An 8,548-nucleotide genomic window follows, 5' to 3' on the forward strand; every position below is an offset into this window, starting at 1 on the left:
CCTTAGAGTTTAATTGCCTGATATTACTTTAGCATTGGCTCCAAAATGCTTCTTTCCTTTCCTTGCACTTGGAAAGACAGAGTCACTTCTACAGACCAAGGGCTTCTTACTGGCTTCACTCAACTCTTGTCCCAGATTTTCAGAGGCAGACTATAAGCCTCTGAGTCAGGATGGCAGTAATCCATCAGGTGGCTTTCTGAATGGAAAGGCTGGTCAGATGTTTCCATGGACAAACATTCACTGGATACCAGCTACCTAAAGGACATACCAAGTAGGGCTTCCACTGGGACAAAAGCTTCATTTATTCATTTGTTTGCTTGGGCATTTCATATCCTAGTATGCAGTGGGCACTTGTAAGTCATAAGATTCTGGAAAGTCTCAATGTTTTAGGGGTTTAGATATAGGTCAGGGTAAAAGGTACTTGGCCAATTTATAGCCCAGCAGGAAAGGTATCACAAGCAAGGTGTCTGGGCTCATGGGAAAGAGAAGGAAATGTGATAGAATGTGATGGAAGCAAATAGAGTGAACCACAATAATGTCCCACAGAACTACCTTTCAGTCAGTATTGAACTGAACTCTTGAAAGACTATATTGCCCAATGATTAGCCATCTTAGTTTATGTGTACTCTGCTACAAGGTTCACTCAATGGCAAAAATCACCTAATGAAGCATTTTTTCAGAACATGTGCCTACTGTTAAGCAGCATCCAACTATGTAAAGTTTCCCAAGCACTGATCCTGTGTAAACTTTCTGCAGGGCCTGAGGAGGGTGGAGGAAAAAACCCTTTCCTCTCTCTTGGCCCAAGGAACTTTATAATCCAATAAAGGGAAGGAGGAGGGAAAGGAGGATGCTCATCCAGAACACTGAGTGCTTGATTATGAGGTGTAGCTGGCTATTACTAGTATACTATATACTCTAGTTGTCTGTGTTGTCCACTATAGTGGGCAGATAGCCCCTGGGCATTATCATGATTCTGGAAAGTCTCCATTTCCAGAAATACTTGGCATGAATGACCAAGAAAAATTGGCATTCACCTTGCTTTGGTAATCATTTTTGTCCTCCTAGTTTTCTCCAAACCAGATTGTAGCCATTTCTACTTTCTCTATTCCTAAGTGACTTTGATTTTCAATATAGTTACAAGTGTCTTGGGTCTTATAATGTAATGAAATAGCTTTTAAATAAGGGCAGAGACACTGGAAAAGAGGGCATGACAGATTTTCACCTCATCTCCCTAGCCATTAGCCAGTGGTACTTGCTTGTCTGGTCACTTGAGCACTGCTGGGGGAATGGGAGGACAACTGCAGCAGGAGGGAAAGGACTTTAGGAAGCTGCATGCAGGAATTTGAATGTCGAAATCCTCTGAGTTTTCAACAGGAGTAGCTTTGTGTCCATGTGCCCAGAGATGGGCTGTCACAGTTTTAGTTTTCACTGTATAGGTGGGAATTACTACCCCGCAGGGATGCTTGGCTATGACCCATAAATGTCCTCTTACAAACTTTTATGTCTTCTCTTTCTTAAGTTGAAAAAGGAAAAGTTTATTTCACCTTACAGTCTGAGGAGTTTTCAGTCCATAGTTGGTTGGCCCCAGGGCAGGGTGCCATGGCAGAGGGGCATGGTAGAGGAGAAACAGCCCGTGGCATGGCACGCCAGAGACTGCAAGTGCGATCAAGGGAGTAGAAGGTACCAAAGTGACCAACTTCTTCCTAGAAGTCTTCACTTCCCAATGTTACACATAGCTATAAACCCATCAGTGGACTAATTCAGTATCACACACCCATGATCCAGATACCTACCAAGAGCTAGAGCTCCACTTATGAGTGCATGAGGCTATGAGGGGACATCTAAGTATAACTGTTACTATTAATTAGCTCAGAGGAAATTAGGGGACCCAAGGGAAAATATTTCCTGGAACTTGCCATTGGAGAATGATATCAAGGAACTAGCCACTATTTTCTCATGCCTGCAGAGGCCTTTAATTATTCCTAGGTCTAATTTGCATAGGCAGGTGATTTACTTAAGAAGATTGTGAAAGAGTAGGCCAGGCCCTTTATGTTCCATGATGCAAAGGAGAAAAGTATAGTTTCTTTTAATGGGCAGTATGTACTTCTTCCTCAGTGACTTTCCAAGTGTTCCAAAATAAAACATACTTAAACCTTAAATCAAACCCCAAGCAAGCCACTTAAAATGCACATAAGCCAAACTCTGGAAGCCTTCAAGTGGAACTGGGGACATGGTTTTCATAAAATGTACACAAGAATCAGGGCTGCTTAAGGTAGAGGCAGTTGAACCTTATAGTCTTCAAAGTCCAGTTACAGGTGAAGGAAGAACTAAACAACTGTGAATAATGAGGAGATATAAATACATCTCTTTCTTTCAAATTTGAGAGTCAATAATGGTTATCCAAACCAACATGCCAACGATAGTCACTAAAGATACTGTAGACAAAACTATGAGTTCTTGGGAGAACCACATCTCCTTCAAGCTCGGCATCAAAGTCAATGATCCCTTTGCCTGGTGCTGTGGCCAAGTGACTCTTTCTGGTAACTAATTTAGAATTTTTGAACTTTGAAATTGTGCCAATTGTAGTTTTTCCTCTGGCCCAATGAAGAATTTGCCATCCATCCATTCATCTATCCTTCCTTTCATCCATCCATTTATCCATCCACCCACCCTCCATCTAATAACAAACACTCCTTCAGCATTTACCGTATTAAGTTCTAATCTTGGTGGTGAGGATAAGATTATAAAATGGACATTTGTTAGTTTCCTCTTCAGGATTTATCCCTTTTTTTCTTTGGCTGAAAGGAAATTTTTGATGGCTCTGGTTTAGAAAGGTTTGCTTGTTTCCCAGCTCTGGAAGTGGGCAAGGAGTACCTGGATCAGTGAATCCCATTGACACAGCCATTCTACCCTTAGTTGGTTACAACAAACTGTTGGACGAGAGTCCTGTGCCTTATTCAGGTTATTAAGAATCAGCAGGAGTAAATCCAAAGACTTTTGTTTGATGTCAGATCTGGGGGCCTCTCTCTTTCTCTGGATTAAACCCAGAAACATGTCCAAGGCCATAGGCTGCCATCTGGTAACAATCAGGGAGAGCCTAGAGAAAACAGTGTCAATGCCAAGAAACTTTTGTTGAGATATCAAGAGCGAGAACACAGATCCTGTTCATTTATCTTCAGCCTTTACATCAATCTCTGTCTGAGGCCACACTCATATACTTATTAGGGAGCCTAATAATTTCCTTTTAATTAGATGAGATGCATTCTCTTAATTATAACTGAAAGTGTTCAAAGAGGCAGCATTTGTAAAGAGGTTGAGTATGGACCCTGGGAATAAATAAGAAACATAGATCCAGGGGTCAGACTTCTTGGATTTGAATCTCAATTTGATTGCCCATTAGCTGTATGAACTTTTGAAGCCTCATTTTATTTACTAGTAAAATGGGGATGATACTTGTTTTATTTTATTTATTTTTTATTTTTTTTCCAACAAATAATACACTGCATATATTCTTCTTAGTGGTTAATTGCTGTACAAGATGCGGACTTGTGATCCTATTTACAAACACCATTAGAACAAATCATTCTATTCATTAACAGAATGTAACTATATAGATGATACTTGTTTTACAAAGTTGTTATAAAGATGAATTTAGCATAGGAAGGTACTTGACAACGTGCCTAGCACATAGTAAATGCAACACAATTATTAAAAAAGAGAGTGAATAAAGTGGTTGGAAAGACTTGGTTCTCATGTACAGGAGCTCACACTTTCCCTTCTGGTTGCTACTTCTACAGCAGGAAGGGATCTGATGCCGAAAACATCAGTCACCACTCAAAACTGTGAGTTCTTGAATCTCTAATCTCAATAAAGAATGCTCAGTGCTTATTGTAAGGACTAATTTTGCAAAATGCAAATCTTCACCTTCACGTCAAACCATCAAATGACTTTATAACTGTGTACAAGAATAACATCACTTTCATCCACAGTGGAAGATATCAAGCTCACTTTTGAGAATGGCACTGTAAAACTGTCCTATCAGTCTTGTGTTTTTACTTGTTATGATGTTGCTTGTTTAATAGCCAATAAGCTATTTCTCTCTCATGTTGACTTGTATCTCTGTATCATGATGACATCATAAATATGGTGTCATATTTATAAAGATAATGCAAAGATGTCACATTTGTCACTATGACATATTGAACCTACCATAGTAATTGATATACTTGGGTGTCATTGTGAGATATGGCAGCTGTCTGTCACTATGGCATGGGGTACATGTCTATCAAGATGTAACAGTATTTTTTCATTATAATGATATCACTGTGACACTGCATACTATCATTTGTGATGGGGGTAGGCTATATCTGGAGGTCCTAATGGCTCAGGGATCCTGGTGTTTTATTTTGCATATAAGCTTTACAGTGGCTTTATAGATAGATCTTGGTCAGTCCTATGTAGTTTAGGCACCACAGCTTTTACTGACTAGCACCTGTTGGTTGTCTTCTTATACAACTCAGTGCTCCAAATGCTTGAAATGTCTCTGAATTGAACTTCTCCATACCACTGGAGCCTACTCTTTACGACTCAGCAAATGGCCTACACAGTTGCTATCATCCTTGATTGTCTTCACAACTTCAAACTTGAGACTTATCTGAGTTTCTGTCCTCATCTAATCCCCTAACCCTAAGAAATCACTAATTCTTACAGTATGACCTTCTAATTATTAATAATCTGTGTCTCTGTTCATTTACACTGCTGCTATGAGGACTATGGCTCTGGTCTTCTTGCTGGCAAATTTATTCTCTGTCTTATAAGACTCATCATTCTATTACAGACTGATACCACTCCATGTCCAGGATCTCAAAATTGCTAATGATATTTCATATTTTCCAAATACAATAAAACCTTACATTTTCACTCCATATTCTTTGGAATTTTTCTCTGGCCAGTTGTTGTCACCTGTTTCCCACTTGTTATTATGAAAACGTCATTGTCCCATTTTCACCTTACTTTATGATTACTATGATATTTACTCTAGAGATAAAGATCATACATTAGGTCTCTTGTTCAACACCGAGAACAAGGATTAAAACAAAATAAGTCCTCCATAATTATTAATAAATTACTTCATGATTTTTCTTCATGATCGAAATTATAAAGACCAAAACTTGTTGATTAACTTGAAACATTTAACTCAGAAGCTCATGGTACTTACCGAGAGACTTTAGCTTCCAGAAAGAAGTGGTGAAATATCAAACAGTAGAGGCTCCAGCCCATTGAGATAAATGCAAGCACACACAACAAAGATGGCAGGATTAGTGGGTAACAGCAGATTCATGCCTGCCCTATGCTACCTGTGATAGTGAGGCTGTTCCAGACTACAGAGAACTCTGATTCAAATGCCTGAAATCAGAAGGGATTTATTATTCCAGAAAAGAAGTGCAAAAGTAGGATACTCCACGTTAGTAACTACAGGAACTCAACCGCATGATGGAAGACTTGGGTTCTTTTTACCTTTTTGTATGTTGTCTTTAGGAACTGACATTGTCTTCAGTTATTTCCACCAAGAAGCTATTTCCTATATGATAACTTTCCAATAGTTCTTGAGACAAAACAAGAGAGAGTGTGCTTCTTTGTATCAGAAAGAAAAACTTCCCCAAAGCCCCAGCAGCCCACTTTACATGCTATTCATCAGAATTTAGTCACAAATTTGGGCCTAAACCAATCACTAGCAAGGATAACGGAACTTTGTATTAGTTTCTACCAACAGAATTTGTACAAATCAGAAAGAGGAGGGATGAGTACTTGAACAAAATCAAGGCTTTCTCAGCACGGAAGAAGGGGAAATTTCTCATTGAGGAGGTAACCATAGCTATCTGCTTTCCTGAGCTTCATAGAAGGGAGAAAAACTCTGCCACATTCACCAAAAAACTGTACTTGTGCAAATTTTATGTTAGAAACAAAATATCAAGAAACAAATCATAGTGACCCGTAAATAAAACTGAATGTGATCAGAATGTGAGTCAATTTTTGTGTTCAAATTCGCATTTCTCAGAGAGGGTATCCAACTCAGAACCTTCCAAAATCTAGAAATTCTTTGGGGAACTGGGGAGATAGCTCATTGGCTTAAATATCTGCCTGGCAAGTGCAAGGTTCTGAGTCTCAGCGGAGGGAGGGGAGGGCGGGAGGGTGAGGAGATACTGCAGAACCTGCTACCTTCTCATCCATATCATTGCTAAAGTCCCATCTCTTCTAGAAATTCTGTGATCATCTGAGCATGCAGATTAATTGCTGATGATCTGAGACAAACAGGATAAATATATATTTACTCAAATGAAAACTGTTTTGGTGCCTGCTTATAATGTTAGTTAAGGCAGACGAATAACTTAAGCCTGGAGAACATAAAGAGATCTTATCTTAAAAAAAACAACAAAGCATATATCTACTGATTATACGAACACAGAAACACAATCCTTAATGTGGATATATCTTGTTTTAATTACTTATATGTCAATCAGTCCTTCAGTATCTTTCATTATCAAAACACATGCACATACACAACTAAGAGCCAGGCTAGGGAGATGCCTTGATGGCATAAGCACCTGCCTGGCACGTGCAAAGTCCTGAGTTCGATCCCCAGTACTACACACTCTGCCAACTCCAGGACCCAGGGCGTGTTGTGCCGGCCCTGGAACTGGGCATGGAGGTGCATGCTTGCAATCCCAGCACTGGGAAAGATGAGACAGGAGGATTACTATGAGCTATGAGTCTGAACTGCGTAGAGAGACCCTGTATAAAACACCACACACACACACACACACACACACACACATACACACACACACACAACTAAGAACCATGTGCAGTGTCCTAGACGTATCATGTTCCTTTGATTTTTATTTTTGGTCTTTTGCCCTTCATCCAGTCAGCAAATCATACTCATCGTTGAAGGCCTAGGTCCATTGTCATCTCTCTTATTGAAAGCGTGATCTTTATTAAGGCTTCCCTGGGTAGGTCACATGCCTCTGCCTGTGTGTGGCCCTTGCAGTAAAGCAAACTTCTCTTACAGCCATTATCATGCTTTTGCTGTAATTACCTTCTCTCCTGGAACCTGGGCTTCCTAAGCCAGAGGGCTTGGTTCTGCTATTTTTTCCATCTTCTTTTTGCATCTACCAGGCATAATGCAGGAAGAAGAGGCAAATAAATGACTTTGTGGAGAAGCTTATGGTTTTCTTAATAAATTAGTGACAACTTGATAGATGCATTACTTATAACCCTCCTTTAAGACATATCTCAGTTTGAGCCATAATCTGATCATTTATGAATAGATTAACTACTTGCAAATGGGCACATTTCTGCATAGTTACCTTGACATGTATGTACTAATGGCAGCAAGAACCATTAGCAAATTCATTATTTTTGAATCCAAGTTGCACTTCTACTGCTAAGGTTAATTATTGATTTGTTTTATTCTGTGATTAAAGCCATTAGTGACTATTAGCAAATGATGATGTTTATGCATGTTTGAATATCAGCTGGGTTGCATTTCATAGCAGGGGCCCAGGCTAAATGAGCACTCTCCAGGCCTGACATCTAGAATGATACATAGCCTTGCTGAAGGTAGCTAGTAATTTTTACATGCCATAGAAGGATAAACAGAACCTGATTTACTTCACTAATTATTCTTCTTGAGCACAGATACCGGCCAGGATTTACCTTTAGTTGAATTTGGCCTCGGTCCTTATCTGATGTTCAGTGACCAACAATTTCTAAGCAGGAGTTGGATAGTCAGAGGAATCTCCTGCTCTGGAGACTGCAGACCCTGCTCTTAATTTTCCTCTTTCAGGGAGGTGGAACAGATTCTTTTCTCTTTCAAATAGTTGGAAATGCAATTTGCAGCTCAGAGTTTGGCTTTACCTGCACACTGGACAAGGTTTCTGCTAATGAGAGGAAGACTCTGTTCTTTTTATTTCTTTGTGGCCTTTATGCTGAGCTATATCCCTAGCCCTGAAAGTATGAAAAAAGATATTTTGAGACAGGGACTTGTTAAGTCACTGAGTTGCTCAGGCTGGGGTTGAATGTGTGATCACTCTGTCTGAGTGCTGGAATTAGAGGTATGTGCCACCTCACCCAGCTAAGCCACTGCTTTTTGATACCCTTTCTGAGCAGGTCACATCTTTTCTAGCTATGCCCTAATTAAGGAAGGGTTGGGGCTGATACTTGGAGGAGCTTGCCCTGTACTCCCTGAGTTAGCTGGAGAAGGTGAACTATTGCAACCAACACCAACAAATCAAAAGATTAACATCTCATATCTAGGGTGGGTCACCAGTGGCCTGGAATGTGGGACTGTGCTTTCTCAGGATCCTTCATTTGGGTGCCTCTTAGACCCCTAGGGGTAGGAGCCCTCCCCAGTTTTCATTGTAGCTGTATTAATGAGATTTCTGTTGCTAGGATAAAATACTTGATGCATATAACTTAAAGGAGGAAGGTCTTATTTTGTTTTTTATTTTTTTTTATTTTTTTTTCAAAGTTTTATTGACAAACA

Source organism: Octodon degus, unplaced genomic scaffold (assembly GCF_000260255.1).
Source record: "Octodon degus isolate 3935 unplaced genomic scaffold, OctDeg1.0 scaffold00019, whole genome shotgun sequence".
Taxonomy (NCBI): domain Eukaryota; kingdom Metazoa; phylum Chordata; class Mammalia; order Rodentia; family Octodontidae; genus Octodon; species Octodon degus.